Source organism: Bombina bombina, chromosome 1, assembly GCF_027579735.1.
Source record: "Bombina bombina isolate aBomBom1 chromosome 1, aBomBom1.pri, whole genome shotgun sequence".
NCBI classification, from domain to species: Eukaryota; Metazoa; Chordata; class Amphibia; order Anura; family Bombinatoridae; genus Bombina; species Bombina bombina.
Window position 1 is genome coordinate 1389378922 of NC_069499.1, and position 25478 is coordinate 1389404399.

General features: G+C 37.3%; 1 protein-coding gene across 1 annotated transcript in view; it reads left to right on the top strand.

The window, feature by feature from the left end:
- Positions 1–905: 905 nt before the first annotated feature.
- Positions 906–25478, top strand: part of PAQR6 (progestin and adipoQ receptor family member 6) — a 99344-nt gene continuing 74771 nt past the window's right edge. Inside the window, exon 1 of the mRNA XM_053704612.1 lies at positions 906–1035. The gene's annotated coding sequence lies outside the window, so the exon portion shown is untranslated. The remainder of the gene's footprint in view (positions 1036–25478) is intronic.

Genomic DNA, 25478 nt, shown 5'->3' on the forward strand with positions numbered 1-25478 from the left:
TTTCCAATGTTCTTCTATTATAATTGTTTCTTATTTTTCTAGGTATCTTTTGTTGAAAAGCAGGAAGGTAAGTTTAATTGTGTGCATGCAATAATGTTATACATTAGCAAAAGCACTAGATAGAAGTAAATTGGAAACTTTTTCATAATTGTATTCTCTATCTGAATCATGAATGAAAAAATGTGGGTTTCATGTCCCTTTAATTGACCTTGATCATAGCTTGGGCAAATCTCATTGCTAAATTATGTGCACAATCCTATATATCCAATTTCAAACCTACTTTCAATATTTTCCTCCACGGCACAAATAATAATTGCCTTAGATTTTGGTGTTCAAATGTAATATTTTGTCAGCATGAACCTACAAATTGTATCATAGTGAACTGTGCTTCTCTTCTGTCTCATATCTGCAAACAGGTATTTTTTAAAATGCAACAGTGCAAATTATATAATAGAAGTAAATTGGAATGTTGTTTAAAATTGTATGCTCTATCTGAATCATGAAATAAAAATTTGGGGTTACATGTCCCTTTAAGGCACAGCCTCTGTTAGCTCACTTGTACCTTTTACAGAGATAATGGGTACAAGCACCTTGGAGTTGAAATATACTCCCCCCCCCCCCATCAAAACAACACAAGTTTGAGAATGCAGTGCTAACTGATATTGCTTTATACACAAGTATTCTCATTTGATAAAGCAGAGCTGGGCTCACAATAGTGGGTGTGCACATGGGGTATTGAGTCCTGAAGAATCATAAGCTGGGGCCATCTCAGGGCAGTACAAAGAACCTTTTTGTAGGGTTGGATCTCCTGACTGGAAGTCTGTGACCAATAGGAGCGAGAGCAGATCTGGGGGAAAGGGGGGTGAGCCTGGACCTGGTCCAGCAGCCCAGCCAAAGAATGTAGTGGGAAACAGGAGGCGAAAGCAGAGCCGAACTGGAAAGGGAAAAGCTGAAGTCTCCATCCTAAAACAGCAACACGAGAACGCCTGAGCTGCTGTGAGAGGAACTCATGAAAGCGGAAACGTCCAGGGTCAGGTCAGTGGTGGTGGCAGGTTGCTGGGAGGTAACTGTCACTAATGTCACCTCTCAGACATTTCCATTTAAACAGTTTTCTGTTCTTCTGCAAAACACCTTTTTTTTCTTTGGCTGACTCTGATTTGGGAGAGCATCGCCTGCTTTCAGCAATATTAATAAATACTGTTCTGTCTGTTTTTTTATACTCCCTGTTCAGATCAGTTAATTTGACGTCTTGACATACTGCCACTGCCTTTGTACTGCCACATGTGATACTTTATTACATACGTATCTACTGTGCTACCCTCTGTATTCATTATACCAGGGTACACTGGCACTACGGCTGTCACAGTCACTTTACCAGTCAGAATTATGGTGAACGTTAAAAACTCCCACAAGCTCTTGGTATTTTCACGTTACAATTACACTTATTGAGTAACAGTGCATAAATGTTTTTGTATTCATAGACTGCTAATGTTATAGCATCAAATTGCATAATTAGGTGACTGGAATATAACAAACATCTAAATATAAATAAGGGTGTCTCAAAGCACAGAACAAATTAAGAGCTGTTTAATAATGCAATAATGTAAATAAATGTGTATTTAAAATTCCCCTGCATGCTATGGGTGTGACTGTCATCAGTTAGTGACCGGGAAACATGCCAGAGACAAAGTGAATTACAGATTAGCACAGTTTTTGTTTAATATATTGCATGTTACGGAAATCTGATACACAGACCATGATATTTAATATATGTCTTAAAATGCATCAGTTTGTCACACACAAAGCATGGAGTATTGCCTGATTTATGCATTACAAAGCAGCAAGATAGAGACACAGGTAGTGATGTCACTGTAACCACTTTCTGCCAGAGAAAGCTGCAACACATTGCTACACAGTGTGCTGCAAGACTGGTAGACACACAAGGGGTTACAGGTAATTTATATATATATATAGTACTAGTTACAAGGAGAGAATATTTATCAAATTAATTTATAAAACTATCTGAAATCAGGATGACAGAAAATATTTACTGTATCTGGTATCTTTACTGTATCTGGTATCTATAAGGGTACTCACCTCAGATATCTGTAAACAGTATGGGCATACGGTGTGCCACTTAAGACAATGCCTGGAATCTACTCACTTCTCAAATGAGATTAACTTCTTTGAGTCCACTATAATTCTATTGAAGATCTTGCATTTTGTGAATATTTGCAGTAGAAATGTTAAGGAAATTTTATATATATATATATATATAGACGTCCTCAGACGTTCTTTGTCCCCGAAACGTCACTACTTTTCACAGTAAAAAGTTTTTGGAAAAGATCAGTGTGTGCCAGCTTTGTTTGTTATACTTTTATGTTTACTGGCACCCTGGCAGCTGCTGGACTGAGTGAGAGTGCTCTCCTTTGCTAAATATATAAATATATATATATATATATATATATATATATATATATATATATATATATATATATTATTATTATTTTTTATCAATAAAAAAAGCCCCCATATTTTTTATTTTTTTATTTATTTTTTTGCTTCTTTCCTAATGTGTGTGTGTGTGTGTGTGTGAAGGATGCTTTCTGTATGCCACATTGGACCGCCAGCTTTTGCTGTGCCATGTTCTTGCTTTGCGGACAACCAGCAGCATTCAGGGCAAACAATTGTTTAGGTATATTGGTATGGTAAAATTTATATTTATAGTCAAATAATTACATCATGATATTTATCAATGTAATTGCAAAATGAAATGTCTTATGAAAGAAGAGATTCTCCAATAACATTAAAGGGATAGAAAGGTCAAAATTGAAATGTGCATGGGTGCATTTCAATTTGAAATAGAAGCATTTTTGCACAATACTTCCATTAGCAAAAATGCTTCTAGTAAATGTATTACTGTCTTTCTGTGGCATACGCACATATGCTGTGAGGGCTGTTGCACCATGCCTGCTCAAAGAGCTGGCAGTGGTGTGTATTTCTTCTGTGAAGACACAATTTGTGTCATACAAGCCACCGCTGACTCTCTGCGGATGTGTAGTGTTTGAATACTGGTGCACAGACCCTAACAGGATATGTGCATATGCTGCTGAAACAGTAATAACTTTTAATAGAAGCATTTTTTGCTAATGGAAGTATAGTGCAAAAATGTTTGTTTCAAATTTAAATGCACCCATACACGCATCAATTTTGACCTTTCTATCCCTTTAAATTGGACAGACTGCAAAACGGATATACAGTACATTGGGAAAATGTATCAAGCTTCAGACAGACAAGTTCTCAAGTAGGAAACCTGTCCGCCTGCAATCTATACTTGATACATAATCCTTGTGCAATCCCGCCCCCCGCTCTTGCACAACAACTTGTGTGAGAGCAGGGCCTGTCAATCATCTTGTTAGTTTGGGGTGGTTTATCTCTGCCACCTCACAGGATAAGAAGCAGGAACTGCTTCATAAATTTGTGGCTGCACCTTGAAATCATAGAAGCTGCAAATGCAGCTTGAAAACAATAACATTTCTTTAGTGTAGATGCAAAAAGGTCTTTGTCCACATGTATTTAGTTCTCTAACAGGGCAGGCTGCAGAGATTGCCTCGTCCGAGTAAAGTTTTTTTCATTTTCTATCATTTTCTAGAGGAATTGATATTATAATCACTGCCTTATATTTACTAAGAGTTAAGTGCTTATTTAGTAATATTTGTAGAGCTATTTCACACAGCGTTTAAGCTGATTTTTAACTAAGATTTGTTGAGCTATTTCATACATTAGTGAGTCAGCTGATTTACTAAGATTTGTTGAGCTATTTCATACATTAGTGAGTCAGCTGATTTACTAAGATTTGTAGAGCGGTCTCATACATTAGAGAGTCAGCTGATTTACATAAATATGGAGATCCATCTCACACAATAAGGATTAGCTGATTTACTAAGATGTAAAGACATACAGTCGTATGCAAAAGTTTAGGCACCCCTGACAATCTCCATGATTTTCATTTATAAATAATTGGGTGTTTGGATCAGCAATTTCATTTTTATCTATCAAATAACTGAAGGACACAGTAATATTTCAGTAGGGAAATGAGGTTTATTGGATTAACAGAAAATGTGCAATATGCATCAAAACGAAATTAGACAGGTGCATAAATTTGGGCACCCTTGTCATTTTGTTGATTTGAATACCTGTAACTACCTAGCACTGATTAATTGGAATACACAATTGGTTTGGTGAGCCCATTAAGCCTTGAACTTCATAGACAGGTGCATCCAATCATGAGAAAAGGCCAATTGCAAGTTGTTGTTCTCTTTGACTCTCCTCTGAAGAGTGGCAATATGGGGGCCTCAAAACAACTCTCAAATGACCTGAAAACAAAGATTGTTCAACATTATCATTTAGGGGAACGCTACAAAAAGCTATCACAGAGATTTAAGCTGTCAGTGTCCACTGTGAGGAAATGGAAGACCACAGGCACAGTTCTTGTTAAGGCCAGAAGTGGCAGGCCAAGTAAAATATCGGAGAGGCAAAGGATGGTGAGAACAGTCAAAAACAGCTTACAGACCACCTCCAAAGACCTACAACATTATCTTGCTGCAGATGGTGTCACTGTGCATCGTTCAACAATTCAGCGCACTTTGCACAAGGAGAAGCTGTATGGGAGAGAGTTGCGGAAGAAGCCTTTTCTGCACACACGTCGCCAACAGAGTCGCTTGAGGTATGCAAACGCACATTTGGACAAGCCAGCTTCATTTTGGAAGAAGGTGCTGTGGACTGATGAAACTAAGATTATTTGGTCATAACAAAGGGTGTTATGCATGGCGGCAAAAGAACACAGCGTTCCAAGACAAACACTTGCTACCCACAGTAAAATTTGGTGGATGTTCCATCATGCTGTGGAGCTGTGTGGCCAGTGCCGGTACTGGGAATCTTGTTAAAGTTGAGGGTTGCATGGATTCCACTCAATATCAGCAGATACTTGAGAATAATGTTGAGGAATCAGTCACAAAGTTGAAGTTACGCCGGGGCTGGATATTTCAACAAGACCCAAAACACTGCTCAAAATATGCTCTGGCATTTATGCAGAGGAACACGTGCAATGTTCTGGAATGGCCATCCCAGTCCCCAGACCTGAATATCATTGAAAATCTGTGGGGTGATTTTAAGCGGGCTATACATTACAGGCTATAGGAAACGTCTAGAGGCTGTTATTTCTGCTAAAGGAGGCTCTACTAAATATTGATGCAATATTTCTGTTGGGGTGCCCAAATGTATGCACCTGTCTAATTTCGTTTTGATGCATATTGCACATTTTCTGTTAATCCAATAAACCTCATTTCACTACTGAAATATTACTGTGTCCTTCAGTTATTTGATAGATCAAAATAAAATTGCTGATCTAAACACCCAATTATTTATAAATGAAAATCATGGAAATTGTCAGAGGTGCCTAAACTTTTTCATACGACTGTATATTGCACATTAGTGAGTTAGATTCCTTACTACGATTTAGAGAGTTATCTCACACATTAGTGAGTCCACTGATTTACCTAGATTTGGAGATCAATCTCACACAATAGTGAATCAGTTGATTCTCTATGATTTAGAGAGATATATTGCACATTAATAAATCAGCTAATTTACAAAGATTTAGAGAGATATATTGCAGATTAGTGAGTCGACTGATTTACTAAGATTTAGAGAGATATAATCTCACACATGAGTCATCTAATTTAATAAGATTGAGAGATATGTTGCACATTAGTGAGTCAGCTAATTTACCAAGATTTAGAGAGATATATTGCAGGTTAGTGAGTCAGCTGATTTACTAAGATTTGGAGAGATCTAATCTCACACATTAGTGAGTCATCTAATTTTATAAGATTGAGAGATATGTTGCACATTAGTGAGTCAGCTGATTTAATAAGTTTTGTAGAATTAAAGGGACATTCTTGTCAAAATTTAAATGCACATAAATGAATGGCATCTTTGAATAGAAATATATTTACAATATACATGTATTGACAATAATGCTTCTTAAAGAAATTATCACTGTTTTAGCATAGGAAGATTTTCCAGGGTACCAGCATTTTAAATACTACAGCTGCTCAGAGTGCCAGCGGGGGTTGTATCATGTCAGCAATTAACAAATTGAGTCATCACCAGATTGTACATGCACCTTAGCTCTCTGAGCAAGTGATGTATTTAAAATGCTGGTGCATGGTGTATACTTAAATACACATTTAAAACAGAAAGACATTATTAGAAGAAAAAAAAGCTAATTCATGTATATTACAAAAATCCTTTTTTTTTAAAAAACTGAAATGTATCCATGTGGATTCCAATTTTGGCTGGAATGTCCCTTTAAATATAAATTTGACAAATGTCTGAAAAGATTTGTCAAATCTTGGAAAATCTGCAAAACTTGTTTTGTAAGTGGGTCTGGTATAAAATTTTAGGTGATTGACTTGTGACACCAGCTTTAATTTCTGTTTTTCAAGCAATCTAAAGAGTTAAAGGGATATGAAACCCACATATATTTTTTTTATTTTGTGATTCAGATAAAGCAAACCATTAAAAAACAGTTTTCAGTTTCAGTTTCTATTTTCAAATTTGTTTTGTTCCAATAATATTCTGTGTTGAATAGATATCTAGGTAGGCATCTAGAGCACTATATGGCAGGAAATAGTGTTGCCATCTAGTGCCCTTGCAAAAAACGGCTGCCATTTAGTGTTCAAGAAATGGTCCAGCTCCTAAGGATACCCCTGCTTTTCAACAAAAGATACTAAAATAACATAGAAATGTTGATAATAAATCATAATTTATGTAAGAACTTACCTGATAAATTAATTTCTTTCATATTGGCAAGAGTCCATGAGCTAGTGACGTATGGGATATACAATCCTACCAGGAGGAGCAAAGATTCCCAAACCTCAAAATACCTATAAATACACCCCTCACCACACCCACAATTCAGTTTAACGAATAGCCAAGTAGTGGGGTGATAAAGAAAGGAGTAGAAAGCATCAACAAAGGAATTTGGAAATAATTGTGCTTTATACAAAAAATCATAACCACCATAAAAAGGGTGGGCCTCATTGACTCTTGCCAATATGAAAGAAATGAATTTATCAGGTAAGTTCTTACATAAATTATTTTTTCTTTCATGTAATTGGCAAGAATCCATGAGCTAGTGACGGATGGGATAGCAATACCCAAGATGTGGAACTCCATGCAAGAGTCACTAGAGAGGGAGGGATAAAAATAAAAACAGCCATTTTTCACTGAAAAATTAATCCACAACCCAAAATATAAGTTTATTCTCATAATAAAAAGAAAAAACTTAAAACATCAGAAGAATCAAACTGAAACAGCTGCCTGAAGAACTTTTCTACCAAATACATCAAAACGGTAGAATTTACTAAATGTATGCAAAGAAGACCAAGTTGCTGCTTTGCAAATCTGATCAACTGAAGCTTCATTCTTAAAAGCCCATGAAGTGGAGACTGATCTAGTAGAATGAGCTGTAATTCTCTGAGGCGGGCTTGACCCGACTCCAAATAAGCTTGAAGAATCAAAAACTTTAACCACGAAGCCAAGGAAACAGCAGAAGCCTTCTGACCTTTCCTAGAACCAGAAAATATAACCAATAGACTAGAAGTCTTCCTGAAATCTTTAGTAGCTTCAATATAATATTTCAAAGCTCTCACCACATCCAAAGAATGTAAGGACCTTTCCAAAGAATTCTTAGGATTAGGACACAAGGAAGGGACAACAATTTCTCTATTAATGTTGTTAGAATTCACAACCTTAGGTAGGAATTTAAATGAAGTCTGCAAAACCGCCTTATCCTGATGAAAAATCAGAAAAGGAGATTCACAAGAAAGAGCAGATAATTCAGAAACTCTTCCAGCAGAAGAGATGGCCAAAAGGAACAACACTTTATAAGAAAGTAATTTAATGTCCAAATAATGTATAGGCTCAAAAGGAGGAGCCTGTAAAGCCTTTAAAAGCAAATTAAGACTCCAAAGAGGAGAGATTGATTTAATGACAGGCTTGATAGGAACCAAAGCCTGTACAAAACAGTGAATATCAGGAAGTTTAGCAATCTTTCTGTGAAATAAAACAGAGCAGAGATTTGTCCCTTCAAGGAACTTGCAGTCAAACCCTTATCTAAACCATCCTGAAGGAACTGTAAAATTCTAGGAATTCTGAAAGAATGCCAAGAGAATTTATGAGAAGAACACCATGAAATATACATTTTCCAAACTCGATAATAAATCTTTCTAGAAACAGATTTACGAGCTTGTAACATAGTATTAATCACTGAGTCCGAGAAACCTATATGACTAAGCACTAGGCGTTCAATTTCCATACCTTCAAATTTAATGATTTGAGATCCTGATGGAAAAAACGGACCTTGAGACAGCAGGTCTGGCCTTAATGGAAGTGGCCAAGGTTGGCAACGGGACATCCGAACAAGATCCGCATACCAAAACCTGTGAGGCCATGCTGGAGCCACCAGCAACACAAACGATTGTTCCATGATGATTTTGGAGATCACTCTTGGAAGAAGAACTAGAGGCGGGAAAATATAAGCAGGTTGATAACACCAAGGAAGTGTCAACGCATCCACTGCTTCTGCCTGAGGATCCCGGGACCTGGACAGGTACCTGGGAAGTTTCTTGTTTAGATGAGAGGCCATCAGATCTATTTCTGGAAGACCCCACATCTGAACAATTTGAGAAAACACATCTGGATGGAGGGACCACTCACCCGGATGTAAAGTCTGACGGCTGAGATAATCCGCCTCCCAATTGTCTATACCTGGTATTTGAACCGCAGAAATTAGACAGAATCTGGATTCTGTCCAAGCAAGTATCCGAGATACTTCTTTCATAGCTTTGGGACTGCGAGTCCCATCCTGATGATTGACATATGCCACAGTTGTGATATTGACTGAAAAACAAATGAATGGTTCTCTCTTCAACAAAGGCCAAATCTGAAGAGCCCTGAAAATTGCACGGAGTTCCAAAATATTGATTGGTAATCTCGCCTCTTGAGATTTCCAAACCCCTTGTGCTGTCTGAGATCCCCAAACAGCTCCCCAACCTGAAAGACTCGCATCTGTTGTGATCACAGTCCATGTTCGCCGAACAAAAGAAGCCCCTTGTAGTAAATGATGGTGATCTAACCACCAAGTCAGAGAGAGTCGAACATTGGGATTTAAGGATATTAATTGTGATATCTTTGCATAATCCCTGCACCATTGGTTCAGCATACAAAGCTGGAGAGGTCTCATGTGAAAACGAGCAAAGGGGATCGCGTCCGATGCTGCAGTCATGAGACCTAAAACTTCCATGCACATAGCTACTGAAGGGAATGACTGAGACTGAAGGTTCCAACAGGCTGCAACCAATTTTAAACGTCTCTCGTCTGTTAGAGACAAAGTCATGGACACTGAATTTATCTGGAAGTCTAAAAAGGTGACCCTTGTCTGAGAAATCAAGAAACTCTTTGGTAAATTGATCCTCCAACCATGTTTTCTAAGAAACACTAGTTGATTAGTGTGATATTCTGCAGAACGTAAAGACTGAGCTAGTACCAAGATATCGTCCAAATAAGGAAACACTGCAATACCCTGTTCTCTGATTACAGAGAGTAGGGCACCGAGAACCTTTGAAAAGATTCTTGGAGCTGTCGCTAGGCCAAAAGGAAGAGCAACAAATTGGTAATGCTTCTCTAGAAAAGAGAATCTCGGAAACTGATAATGATCTGGATGAATCGGAATATGAAGGTATGCATCCTGCAAGTCTATTGTGGACATATAATGTGCTTGCTGAACAAAAGGCAGAATAGTCCTTATAGTCACCATTTTGAAAGTTGGTACTCTTACATAACGATTCAAAATTTTCAGATCCAGAACTGCTCTGAATGAATTTTCCTTCTTTGGGACAATGAATAGATTTGAATAAAACCCCCGACCCTGTTCCTGAAACGGAACTGGCATGATTACCCCTGAAAACTCCAGGTCTGAAACACACTTCAGGAAAGCCTGAGCTTTTACTGGATTTGCTGGTATGCGTGAGAGAAAAAATCTTCTCACAGGAGGTCTTACTCTGAATCCTATTCGGTACCCCTGAGAGACAATACTATGAATCCATTGATTTTGGACAGAATTTATCCAAACATCCCTGAAAAATCTTAATCTGCCCCCTACCAGCGGAGGTGGAATGAGGGCCGCACCTTCATGCGGACTTAGGGGCTGGCTTTGGTTTCTTAAATGGCTTGGATTTATTCCAATTCGAGGAAGGTTTCCAATTGGAAACAGATTCCTTGGGGGAAAGATTAGGTTTTTGTTCCTTATTTTGCCGAAAGGAACGAAAATGGTTAGAAGCTTTAGATTTACACTTAGGTCTTTTATCCTGAGGCAAAAAACTTCTTTCCCCCAGTGACAGTTGAAATAATCGAATCCAACTGAGAACCAAATAACTTATTACCTTGGAAAGAAAGAGATAGCAATCTGGACTTAGAAGTCATGTCAGCATTCCAAGATTTAAGCCACAAAGCTCTTCTAGCTAAAATAGCTAAAGACATACATCTAACATCAATTTTGATGATATCAAAAATGGCATCACAAATAAAATGATTAGCATGTTGCAGTAAGCGAACAATGCTAGACAAATCAGAATCCAATTCTTGTTGCGCTAAATTTTCCAACCAAAAAGTTGATGCAGCTGCAACATCAGCCAAAGAAATTGCAGGCCTGAGAAGATGAACTAAATATAAATAGGCTTTCCTTAGATAAGATTCAAGTTTCCTAGCTAAAGGATCTTTAAAAGAAGTACTATCTTCCATAGTAATAGTGGTACGTTTAGCAAGAGTTGAGATAGCCCCATCAACTTTGGGGATCTTTTCCCAAAACTCTATTGTAATTGCTGGTAATGGATACAATTTTTTAAACCTTGAAGAAGGAATAAAAGAAGTACCAGGCCTATTCCATTCCTTAGAAATCATATCAGAAATAGCCTCAGGAACTGGAAAAACCTCTGGAGTAACCACAGGAGGTTTAAAAACAGAATTTAAACGTTTACTAGTTTTAATATCAAGAGGACTAGTCTCCTCAATATCCAATGTAATCAACACTTCTTTTAACAAAGAACGAATATATACTCCATTTTAAATAAATAAGTAGATTTGTCAGTGTCAATATCTGAGGAAGGATCTTCTGAATCAGATAGATCCACATCAGAGGAGGATAATTCAGTATGTTGTCGGTCATTTGAAATTTCATCAACCTTTATGAGAAGTTTTAAAAGACTTTTTACGTTTATTAGAAGGCGGGATGGCAGACAAAGCCTTCTGAATAGAATCAGCAATAAATTCTTTTAAATTCACAAGTATATCTTGTACATTAGATGTTGAAGGAACAGCAACAGGCAATGTATTATTACTGATGGACACATTATCTGCATATCAAAGTTTATCATGACAACTATTACAAACCACAGCCAGAGATATAATCTCCACAAGTTTACAATAAATGCACTTAGCTTTGGTAGAACTGATATCAGGCAGCAGAGTTCCAACAGATACTTCTGAGACAGGATCAGATTGAGACATCTTGCAAAATGTAAGAGAAAAAAACAACATATAAAGCAAAATTATCAATTTCCTTATATGGCAGTTTCAGGAATGGGAAAAAAATGCAAACAGCATAGCCCTTTGACATAGGGGGATTTAAATAATGACATTATTTGGCGCCAAGTGTGACGCACAATGTAATTTTTTGGCGCATCCTGAAATGACACCCTCGCGTCACTAACGACGCAACCTTGTGCAAGGAACTCGGCGTCAACTAAGACGCCGGAAATGACGAATTTGCGTCATCGGACGTACCTTTGCACCAAAAAAATTCCTGCGCCAAAAATGACGCAATAAACTTTGGCATTTCGCGCACCCGCGGGCCTAATTTTGCCCGCAAATTTTGAAAGAAAAAACAGTCAATTTGAAGAAAAGACTAAACCCCAGGTAAGAAAAATATTTCCTAAATAAGTTTTTCCCCAAGCATGAAACTGACAGTCTGCAAAAGGAAATACATGAACCTGACTCATGGCAAATATAAGTACAATACATATATTTAGAACTTTATATTAATGCATAAAGTGCCAAAACCATAGCTGAGGTGTCTTAAGTAATAGAAACATACTTGCCAAAAGACACCCATCCACATATAGCAGATAGCCAAACCAGTACAGAAACAGTTATCAGTAGAGGTAATGGTATATGAGAGTATATCGTCGATCTGAAAAGGGAGGTAGGAGATGAATCTCTACGACCGATAACAGAGAACCTATGAAATAGACACCCGTTAGGGAAATCATTGCATTCAATAGGTGATACTCCCTTCACATCCCTCTGACATTCACTGTACTCGGAGAGGAAAAAAAAACTGCGTTTTATCTTACAGCTCTGTGGTGAGATTGTGCCCACTGTACCTCACTTCACAGTCAATTGTGATGTTCAGTTATGAGCTTAAAGGGTCAGTCTATTCAAAATTAAACTTTTATGATTCAGATATAGCATGCAATATTAAACAACTTTCCAATTTACTTATCAAATTTGCTTTGTTCTCCTGATATTCTTTGTTGAAAGCTAAACTTATGTAGGCTAATGCTAATTTCTAAGACCTTGAAGGCTGCCTCTTATCTCAGTGGACTTTTCACAGCCAGTCAGTGCTAGTTCATGTGTGTCATATAACAGTGTTCATTATCATGGAGTTATTTGAGTCAGCACTGATTGGCTACAAAGCAAGTCTGTTAAAAGCAATAAAATAAGGGGGCAATAAGGGGATGCTTCTGTTCAATACAGAAATGCATCCATGTGGTTTACAATTTTAGCTGGAATGCCCCTTTAAGGCCAAAAACTTTCAGGATGGGTGGGGATACCACTGGCTAGATAAACTATTTCAAATGCCAATATAAGGGTAATGGAAATACTTGTAATCAATTTTTTTTTTTTTTTTAATAATTTTTATTGAGGTATTCAGAACATACAAAATACAAAATCAAGTATTAATCATGGCAACACGCCTATAGACATACAGCCATACACATAATACATAGGCATGTCTTAGAGACCTTGAACAACAGTAGATTCTCATCGGGAGAATATGCACAGAGCCATGTATGATACCTCATTTTATGTATAAACATGTTAGCTTGGACAAGTCAAAAATAACTGAATAAATGTGAATTCTGAGACCTGGTTTTTGAAGGAAGGTTTTGAACAAGAGCATGTAGGTCTTTGGGAGTCCACACCATTTAACTTCAGATATTATAGAAAACATCCCTCTAAAATATAAAAAGGGCACATACCCCATTAAAGGGATAAGTGGTGAGGACTATAGTGAGAGGGTGTTAAGTTTAGTTTCTCCATATACCCTTTAGGTTACTATAGGCTTGTGTAAAGCCTCAAATTGCGAAAAAAAAGTTAAGTAAAATACTAAAACCTGCAAGCAAGTGCGTAAAAATATAACATCACTGGTTTCAACAAACATATAGATCTGTCACAATACAAAAATTTATGTTATCTATAACGGAATATATAACCAAATATTATGGCACAGAGAATAAATTCACAACATACAAATAGATTTGTCACAGTACAGCAACAAGTCCCTCCTCTAGATTTTTTGGGGAACAAACCTTTAATATCTGACAGGCCACTTATGGACTGTACATTCAAGTTAGTACCAGCTGCAGTGAATAAATTGGAGCCCTGCAACACAGGAGAAAGTATACACATAGCCCCCAGGCAGCTAGTAACCACTCTTGGACTACTGGACATATTAACCACGTAAAGATAAATATCAGCCTCACTTGGGCTGCTAGATATAATAATGCACTAGTGGAGGGGTATTATGGGGGAGGGTTATTTACAGGACCCTATATGGGTCTTGGCAGAATGTAAATGCTATGACTATTGTTATCTTAGAGAACTCCATGAAACCCTGGCATACCACGCATAGACCATAAACCTAAGTCTGAAGATATATTGCTATATAGCCATATGGAGGCGTCAAATCTTTGGCCCCAAAATAGGTAACTGTGCCTTTAGAGCACATATCTAAATAAGCAGTGAATCACATGCATGGTTAATAAAAATAAACAATATAATCTTCACGCTGAGATAGAATTTAGAAAAAGAAGGCCCTACATATAGGATAGGGACAGAAATGTATGGTATTGCATCCCCACATATACACATTATTGCATATTTACATTGTAGGCTAAACTAGGCAAACTTAAATAGCTTATGAATATAGATCCTATGGGTATGCCGGGTCAAGGTATGCATTCCTGTTCTTCTGAGATACCCTTCACCCCCTATCTTAAGCATACAGTGCTGCCGTATAGACATTAACAATTACCTGCAGGATACATTACATTAGCAGTACTCAAATGAATTGGTTAACAAGTATGCTGTCCCCACACATCTACCTATAGGGGGCCATCTATGTAAAAAAGACAAGTGGCACAACAGCTTTAACCCAACGTGATTGCTAAACATATATAGTCTCACAAGTTGGGTCCAGTATGATACAAAAGTCTCTGTACTTATCCGATGCCCACTCGCTGGACTAGAGAGATCTGACAAATGTATGGACTCACTTCGCCGCTCCAGTCCAGAAGGCCGGCCGCTTCCCTCCAAACAAGAGCAGCAAATGCAGGTAAAGTAGCCGGAACCACCTCTGCGTTCACCCTACGAGGTGACATTAATTTGAACTGCCGCGGCTCCCCGGACTCCGCTTCATCCTCCAGCGAGACTGCCAGAACGGCTCTTTCCGCAGCGAGATGTGAGTAGCTCTGCTGACCACACTTAGCTAAAAGGCACTGAGATGCCTCCATAAGGCCGCAGTTTGTCCCAGCCCCCTTAGGCAGCCCAAGTTCACGCTTCTCAAGTGCCCAAGTGGGAAAAAGGCATTCAGGTGTATGCTGTGTTCGCCATCCATTGTCCTCAGACCTCAGATTGTGTGATGGGACATTCCGCGGTTTTTGCAGCGCTTCACCGCACTCTGTTAGATTAATTGCTAGGGAAAGTGCGGACTGTTTCGCAGCTAGATTGTCAATTCTTTGGCAGATCAGCTTCTCCATCAGGCCTTTAATATAAGAGTAGAGCTCCTCCATGATAGTTTAGTGCAGGAGGGTGCTTATTTGACCACTGTTTACGGGCTAACAAATGGATGCAGAGGCACAGTATTTACTCTGCTTACCCCGGTTCCCCGGGGGGGGGGGGGGTGCTGAGTTCCCTTTCCTTGTAGGCCGCCCAGGGAACCCTGCTGTCCAGTCTGGAAGACTTCTTTTCTCACAATATAGCTATAATCCAGTCCAGCAAAGCTTCATCTACTGCAGCCCGATCAGTTTTCATCTGGATGGATGCAAAAGAAGACGATTGCAAGGCGGATTGCAATTTTTAGTCACAGAGCTCCCAGTTTAGCAGCCATCTTAGGCCATGGCCTGGACACGCCCCCCACTTGTAATCAATTTAATACACTCCAGCAGGTAAAGTGGATAATTGGGAACAAATTAAAGGGGAGAATATTTTTTAGTAAACTGTCTCTTTAAATAGATCCTGGCAAGAACACTGGCTGAAAAAAAGTTTACCAACTTTGCAACTTAGTTGGAAAAAACTAATTTCACTGGCACTAAACTGTGAAGAAGTTATTTTGTATTTCACTTTGATTTAAAAAAAAAAACCTAAACAAACCCAGAGAACACCTTGTTCCAGTCCTATGAGATATACTTTACATAAGAAAGGCTGCGTGTTAAATTGCAGCTATTTATAGTAGCTAAGTAGCTTTCCTTTTTTTTTTTTTGTATTCACAAATAGAATATAAATCCACACTATAAAGTTAACTTTTCGGAACATCAAGTGGAATAAAATTTGCAATGAAAAAAAGAGTTGTATTAATTTTATAAGGGCCTAGACCTGGCAAGCTTGAAATATAGCAACTATTTTTGTTTGTCAAGCTTTATTGAAACTGATCCTATACCAGGTGGGGGTGTATAACCTATTGAAGGGTCCTACTGAAATATTTTTGTCTGCACAGAGCTGGTGAACAATTAATCAATGCATTGTTGCAGTGTCAGTGCTTGCAGTTTCGCAATTAAATACTTTATATTACAAACTTAAAGGGACAGTCAACTCAAACACTGTTATTGTTTAAAAAGATAGATATACCCTTTATTACCCATTCCCCAGTTTTGAATAGCTACATGGTTATATTAATACACTTTTTACCTCTGTGATTACCTTGTATCTAAGCCTTTTCTGACAGCCCCCTGATCACATGACTTTTTAGTTATTATCTATTGACTTTGTATTTTATCCAATTAGTGCAGTGTCTGCCACAACCTACGGGCGTGATCAAAACGTTATCTATATGGCTCATTTGAACTAGCTCTCCCCTGTTGTGAAAAGCTAATAAAAAAGCATGTAATAAGAGACTGTCTTTAGTGGCTTAGATACAGGCAGACATTTAGAAGTTTAAAGGTTATAAAGTAAATTAATATAACAATGTTGGTTGTGCAAAGCTGGGGAATGGGTAGTAAAGGCATTATCTATCTTTTTAAACAATAAAAAAAAAATTGATGTTGACTGTCCTTTAAAGTGTTTAATATCCCTTTAAAGGGACAGTATACACTCATTTTCATATAACTGCATGTAATAGACACTACTATAAAGAATAATATGCACAGATACTGATATAAAAATCCAGTATAAAACTGTTTAAAAACTTACTTAGAAGCTGTCAGTTTGGCTCTGTTGAAAAGGTAGCTGGAAAGCCCACTGCAAGTGGCAAATAAGACACTTCCCACCTCCCCCTTCTTTTGCATATGAAAAGACCCTTTACTCAAACAGGAGCAAGCTGGAGAAGGTAGCTGACAGTATTCACATAAAACTTTGGGGCTTGGTTAGGAGTCTGAAAATCAGAGCAATGTTATTTAAAAATAAGCAAAACTATACATTAATTTAAAAAAAAAACTTTATGGACTATATAAATAGATCATCTACAAAACATTTATGCAAAGAAAAAATGAGTGTATAATGTCCCTTTAACTGCCTGGCTGAGTCACATGGGAGCACTCTGTGTTACACACAGGGATAGTTTGAGGAATACTGTGGGGCCACAACCTATTGCTTCGCTATAGTAACACATACCATGTGCTACACATGAACGGGATTAGATAAATAGCTCTAAAATGTTATATGTGTCTCTGGCTGTTGATAGGACATGTGTGGTCTCCTCTGTGTAACTTGCTAACTTCACAGTGACCTTTGAACATTACACCCCTGTGCCTCAATTGAGGCCCCTGTCTTCTGAATAGAGGACCATAAAGTCAAAGAAGTAGGCAGGGCTGGAAACTGAATAGCTTTTTTTTTTTTATCCCACATACCAGGCACAGCTTGTACAATTGTGGTTTCTGTCCTTTCTCTCAACCTTTTCTAGTAACTATATATTTGGGTGGATTTCAGCCTGAGGCAGTCACATTCTATTATTTCATGATATCCGAGAGAAATAATTTTCTTAAGAGAGTTTTGTATTAACTATATCAATCCACTTGGAATGAAAGGGTAATTATGGTGTTTGCCAATATGTAGGTATTAATGTCTTATACTGCTGAAGAGAAAGTGTTTACTATAAAATAGTGAAGAACAATTGTGTAATGTACTACTGCCTATGAATAAACCTAATGATTTCGCATCTCACCTGCACTCTTAAAGGGATATTCCATGGATTCCACATGGATATATTTCAGTTTTGAATAGAAGCATTTTTGTAATATACATGTATTAGCAAAAATGCTTCTAATAAAAGTTATAGCTGTTTCATGGTGTATTTAAGTATTCACCGTGCACCAGCATTTTAAACGCAGCACTTGCTCAAAGGTGCTTTTACCATCTGGTAATGACTTACATTATTTGCTGACATTATCCATCCCCACTGATGCTCTGAGCAGCTGCAGCATTAAATATGCTGGTGCACTGAGAATATAACTATGCTTCACTTGCACGTGCAGAGAAATGTAAACAGTTATAACTTTTAATAGAAGCATTTTTGCCAATACATGTATATTGCAAATATATTTCTATTCAGAGATTAATAATCTCTAATTCATCTATGTGCATTTAAATTTTGAACGTAAAGTCCCTTTAATTGAATTAATTACTGCCTGCCAAAAAGGAAAGATATGTATCAGTGTGTATTTCTTTACATCGCCTAATATGTTGAAAGCACCTTTGAGGTATCATCATGTAAACAATTTAGTATTTGGTTCCTGTCCAACTCACTAAATTTGATATCCGTTCCACTGCATTTTCATTGAGTCACCCACAAACATAATATAGTTTTTTTTTAATACTTCTTATTTCTAGATGTATCCAAGAATTGCAAAAAGCTACCACTCTATAGAGTTCATGATAAACAGTACAGAGTCATTATTTTATACATTTTTATAGTAAATTAAACAGTAAATAAATGATAGAGGTGATGATGTATTCAAGTGAAATATTAGCCTGAGAATGGTATGTACATATAGTATATTTTGAAGATATAATCATAAAGGTTAAGTTTCTAAGTAATTTAGTTGCTATAAAGAAATGGGAACCGCCATTTTGAAACTGAGGTCTTCATTGCTTTTCTCTAAAGAATGAAACACTATTGATATTTTTTAGTATATGTGGTGCTTTCAACCATCAAAGACAGCTATTTCAAAAGAAAAAAATAATTGTAAACAAGCTATTTGTAAAAAAATGTAATATACTCCAGTCAGTGAAATGTCCCTTTAAATTTAGAAATTAATGATTCCGTTTCACTTCAACTTGCCAAAAAAACAAATTTTGGATTTTGGCTCATATGTTTTCCAACAAAATTAGTAAATGAAAAATGAAGATGCCATCTTACATTTTATGTAGATCATGAATTAGTAATAAAATAGTTGCCAATGCAATATTAGATTGTGTAATGAGGTTAGTTTTAACAATGGGCACCTAACCCTGTCTACACCCATTTAACGTTGCAAAATATAACAAAAGTATAACGAAACATGAAATGCATAAACCAATTATTAATTATCTTATGAAGATATTACATCAAATGTCTCATATTCTTACACCCCATTTCCCTAATTTATAAGCATGTGCTAAATGTTTATTTACTTTGACAAACTAGGATCTAATAGTCCTAACACAACAACAAAACAAAATGAGAGTAGCAGTTGCTGCCAGTCACCATTATTGCTGTGACGATCATCTGACAGCTACAGGGATAAATAACCAATTGTATAAATGTCGTGACCCAAACTCTTTCAAATATGAGATCTTATGTTATCTATCTATATTATATTATATTAATATATGATCAAGGGGATGACAAAAGCTGGCTGAATGGTGCCAGTCCTCAAATTATGAGCAATGCTCTGTGATATTTATTGTTCTCGTGACAATCACCTGGTAGATGCTGTACCACTCTTTTAAATAACAGATTTTATGGCTTTCCATTCATTTTGGAGGGGTTGACAGAGGTCAATACCATCCACAAGAATTGGTTCCATAAACATATTCTTCGGTCAGATGATTGCTGTTGCCATGGTGCCACCTTGGTCCCTTTATTTATATTTCCAAAACTGGGTCTCGTACTCCTCTGTATGATCTGAAGCAGGTAATCGCCATTAGTACATTAGGTTATCTGTCCTCCTTGGTTCTATTTGAGCTATCCTCCCACCAACATTATGGTTTTAGTGCTGCTGGTGATATTAATTTGTAGGTGACCAAGATGATGGTGTCTGAAAGAGCCAATCTTCCTCACAGCATAAGCTTTGAATGCTTGAAAGGGACAGTAAAGTTAAAATTAAACTTTCATGATTCAGACAGAGCATGCAATTTGAAACAACTTTCTAATTTGCTTCTGTTATCAAATTTGCTTTCTTCACTTGGTATCTTTTATTCAAGAGTAAAACTAGGTAGGCTCATAAGAGCTCAGGAGTGTGCACGTGTCTTTAGTACTCTATGGCAGCAGTGTTTGGCAACAATATTTGTAGCTTTGTTATACAATCTTGCAAAACACTACTAAAGACACATGCACAGTCCAGAGCTCAAATGATCCTAACTAGTTTTACTCTTCAATAAAAGATACAAGTAAACTGGAAAGTTGTTTAAAATTGCATGCTCTATTTGAATCATAATAGTTTAATTTTGACTTTACTGTCCATTTAATGCATGGCAAGAAACATATATTGAGGGGTTCCTTCTTATGTCTCTATGATAAAAAGTAAAAAATACAGAGAAGGCTGAGGGGTGTTCTCCATGCTTTGTAAATAAAAAGGAGAACAACCTCCCGGTGTCCTCCATCTTGAATTCATTAAAGAGACAGTCAACTTTTAAATTTGCTGACTGTTAATTGTATTAAGGCAGTCCAAGGATGTCCTAAATTGTTGTAAAACTGTAAGGTCCTTTTTTGAACCCCTGAGGGTGCTTAATCATCTCTACTCCTGACCAACCAATGATACAAGTTTTCATTTTTGAGCAAGCAGATACAATGAGTCTCTTGTTTTAAAATGTATTCATCTTGATAAAAAGTATGCAAATGTAAGGATGCTTTGTGGAGAATTAAGATGTTTGGCATCTTGTGATAGTATAAAAAAAATATATTTGAATAGATATTAAGGTATGAACAAAGTCACTCTAAAATATATATACCTTTGTAAATATTTTTCTTTCATAAGGTGCCATTACTCATGGGAATTCAACTTCTGGCCACTAGGAGGAAGCAAAGATACCCAACATTGCACAAGCTTTTAATCCCTCTCACCTCTCTGATATCCCAGTCTTTATCTTTTCCTCCACAGGAGTGGGTGAAGAATTGAGATGCTTCAGCTTTTCTTTGGAAAGGGAGTACTAAGGCTAAATAATGTAATTCTCCTGCGGGAGTTGTTGTCTATAGCCTGCCACAGGTGTCACAGGGACTGGTCCTTTCCCTACTCCTGTTTAGCATCGTCATTGTACTCATATAACATCCTCTGCTATTATTTTACAGTACTGGATGGGTTCTCTACAGAAGGCAGACATTCTGCAGTTGGGTAAGCTCAGTGGAGTGGCTGTTTGTCAGGTAAGTATGCACACTTACATAACCCACAAGCAATTAGTAGGTTCAGGGTTCTAGTAAATCATAGCCATTTGCTCTGGGTCACAGGTAAGCTTAGACATTATTGGGACTTAAAGATTATGCAGACTTTTTACATGTATTTATTATTTGCACATTTACTTGTTCTCAAAAGAATTAGTATATAGGCTGGCTGGACAGAACACTAGGGGACAAATACACAATGCGGTAAATTTATTCCTCTTTTATTGTAGGAACTATTTGCTATGTTTTTAAAAAATGTTGCCACTATTGATACACAGCGCAACTCAGTTTAGCAGTACGAGCGTTAACTGGTTTTCCCACTGTGCTGCTGAGTCGCATGCTATTTTTTTCATCCCCTCAGCAGGTGGCAGACATTATTTCAGTATAGCTGCATGTTTTTTGAAGCTCCTGTTACTGAAGATATTTTTCTTTGCTCTGATTGCAGCATTCACTAGGAGGGGGTACATTCTCTGGACCTCAAGACAGGGAAATTCATTTTTTTATAATGTTCTCTATGTGATAATTTTTGGGTCATTTTGTATTTGTCCTGGTGTTCTAATACTATTTTCTTTAAGGATAGCTCTTTTTCAGGGATCCAATGGATATTAAATTTGTTTTTGTTTTTTCTTGGAACCTAAATTTTCCCCCTTTTTCTCAAACTCTAGATTTTTCCAGAACTGCCTGGAAGTTTTAGTGTTATTGGAATAAGGCATAACAATCTAAGAAGTCCTCTTCATCTTACAAATAATTTGAACCTCCAATCCAAATTCTATTCTGGTAGTCGGTAGGTAATTCCTTTTTTCAAAGGGCCTAGTTGCAGTATGTCCAAAATCTGGTTACAGTATGAGCTTCAGGCCAACATTTCCTTCGATGAAGGTTACTCTGGCTTCTTTTCTGAAAGAGTCCTTTTTTATCTCTCAGTCCTTGACCTGAAACCTAAGAGGCAGTGGCGTATTTAGGTTTTGTGCTGCCCTTGGTGCTCAAAATTCTGCTGCCCACACAGCCTTTTTTTGGCCTTAATATTTTTTTGGTCAGGGTGTAACAAAACTAAAGATAATAGATAAATAAATTAAAGGTTTAGGGTTACCTCTAACTGTAAGCGCCATGGGGAGTCTCTTGTAATACCTCCAAGAATGTAAGTTCCTTGGCAAAATCTCCCATTATACACCTCTAAAGTAAATAACTGTAAGCTTCTTACAGCTATAACCACCAGCAATCTTGCATACAGAGCCAGACAGAGTTCAGGAAGCCATAATAAAAAAATATTAGACACGTACCTTGATAACAACTGCGTGATGAGGCTTAGCTGCTCTAGTTTGTTCGGCGAGGGAGGACTAGGTGGTGGGTAGCGTGATGTCACATGGGTGTGGAGGGATACACATTACCAGTGAGTAGGCAAAAAAAGGCCACCAAGTGCCAATCACCCATGTTCACAGTGTAATGCTTTCTCCCCCAGCTGGAGCTGCTAGGAATTGCAGCTGCAGTATGTAGGCCCTACCTTAAAGAGGGGAGGCTGTCCCTCCACATCCAGCGCTATGGGTCTAGACTCCAGAGTAATAGTTGACTCAAAACAGGTGTTAGGCTGCTGGTGGTACCCCGGGTAGGAACTGCAGGTGATACCTGAGGAAGGGAGAGCTCAGCAGACTAGTCATACAGTTTCTTAAGTCAGTACCATGATTTTCAAATGATCCACAGTTTCTCCTATGGCTGCTCAATCCATACGGCTAGCATTAGTTAAAGGGACAGTATACTGTAAAATAGTTTTTCCCTTAATGTGTTTCCAATTATTTATTTATTTTTATCAGGTGCAGAGTAAAAAAAGTATGATATTTGCTTTTTTAAGGCTTATTTGTGTATATGAATTTGCTTTTGAAGCCACAATCTAATAAAATGGGTTGAGCTTGTAGGTACAATCAGATCTCATTACTTTATCACATTGTGTACATATACCTGCTTCTTTCTTATATCTCTCCATAAACCAATCCCCAATAATTAGAGAGAACAATGGAAAATTAACATTTTATTACCTTATGTCTTCTATAACCCACTGGGAGTGTAATTTATTCTAGTGGCTGTGTTAACACAGCTTGGCCTTGAGGCCAAAAACTTTCATGATGGGTGGGGATACCACAGGCTAAATAAAATGCCAATATAAGGGTAATGGAAATACTTGTAAACAATTTAATACACTCCAGCAGGTAAAGTGGATAATTGGGAACAAATTAAAGGTGAGGCATTTTTTGAGTAAACTGTCCCATTAAGTTACCTGCTGCTCCCAAAAGAGACTCAAAAAGTGCTGCCTTCCAATCTGCCGACCTAGGCAAGTTCCTTGTTTGCCTATGCCAAAATATGCCCCTGCTAAGAGGTGTTAGTTCAGATTCCAGTTTTTGGATTTAGATCAGGGATTTTATTACCATTTGTTCTTTGTTCATATGAAATTGGGAACATTTCGGCTTATTTTGGATATAGAAACTTTTATAGATTTCTCAGTGTTCCTGCTTTTATGTTTAAATATTTTTATTGATTTTTCAAATTAAAACATCGTTATACAAATAAACTCAAAAAAACAAAAAACATAACAGGTTCAGTCTGTAAAAGAGTCACCATCATTACATACATGTCGGGATTTTACTCCGAATAATATTTTCATCATATCAAACATAACATCCTACTTCAATCAGTAAGTATCATTTCTCACATAATGTCCCCTCTAACTCTGACCTTTTATATGGGATTTTGTCTTATCCGTCTAGCCCCCTCAATATACATAATGTATGGTTCCCATATATCAACGAAGCGGTCTTTGGTGTTTAAGAGTTCAGCCGTGGTACTTGACATATTATAGTGGTATTCTATTCTCTTCTCAATGTAGTCAAAGGAAGGGACATCCATTTTCCAAAATTTAGCTATACACATGCGTGTGACAGTACAAATCATATTGACTAATTTAGAATGCCTCTTTAGAGGTCCTTCTAGCGGAAAATGCAATAAGGCCTGCTCTGGAGAGAGGGCTATATCTGATTCTAGTATTACGCTTAAAAAATTTGAGATATAATCCCACACTTGCTTGACCTTAGCACAGTGCCACCACATATGTAAGTAGGAACCTATTTCATCACATCCTCTATAGCACCGGTGATGTTCATGATCCTCTGCCTTGGCCAATCTAGTGGGGTAGATATACCATCTGTGTATTACCTTAAGGTAGTTTTTTTTCAATGTTGCATTAGGGGAGAATTTAAGGCCTCTTTGGATATTTTCTGTCCAGTTCTCTACTGACCAGGATCTGCCTAGATCTTCTTCCCATTTTATCATGCTATTCGTTTTTTTATCACTATCTTTGATATTGAAAATTGGGTATAGTAAAGTAATTATGCCCTTCTTGTGTTCCTTTGTTAAGCACAATGATTCATATATAATGTTATGCAGTCTCTTTGTGTTTCCCAAAATCTCCTGTACCCTGGATTTGAGTTGTAAATAGTGAAACCACACATTTCTATCAGGTTCCCCTAGTTCTTAATATTGTTTGAAAGTTATTATCTTGTTATGTATAAGTGTATCTGCAATACGATATAAACCCTTGTTTTCCCACTTTCCCTGTAGTTGTGAGCTTGTTATTGACTTGATGTTTATTAAGGGTGTAGCCTGAGATCGGCTATTAATAATCGTATAAGTCTTGGTCAATTTGTCCCATAAAATGATAGTATGGTGTATTGCTACATATTGTCGTATAGATTGAGGTCTATCTTGCTTATCTGCCCATAGCAGTCTATCTAGTCTTCCTACCTCCATGATATCAGTTTCTAGTTGAACCCATTGTGGAGTCTTTGTCGTTCTGTGCCATTGGATAGTTTGGGCCATTCTAGCTGCATAATAATAGGATAATAGATCTGGTAGCCCTACTCCCCCCCCCCCTGATTTATGTCTGGACATAGTATTTTTGTTGATTCTCGCCCTTTTCCCCTGCCATATGAATTTGAAGATTTCCTTCTGCATAGTTTGTAACTCTGTTACCGGTACATTTATTGGGAGAGAGCGAAACAAATAAAGGATTTTGGGTAGTATTGTCATTTTGATAGATATAATTCTGCCATATAATGAAAGTTTATGTTTAGCCCATGTGGCTAGCAATGTTTTAACCTGGTTAAATATAACTGAATAATTTTCTTTATATAGAGTATGCAATTTACGTGAAAGGTGTATGCCTAAATATTTAATGGATGTTTTTGCCCAGGAAAAGGCAAAATTAATCTCTAATAATTTTTTAGTGTGATTGGGTAGA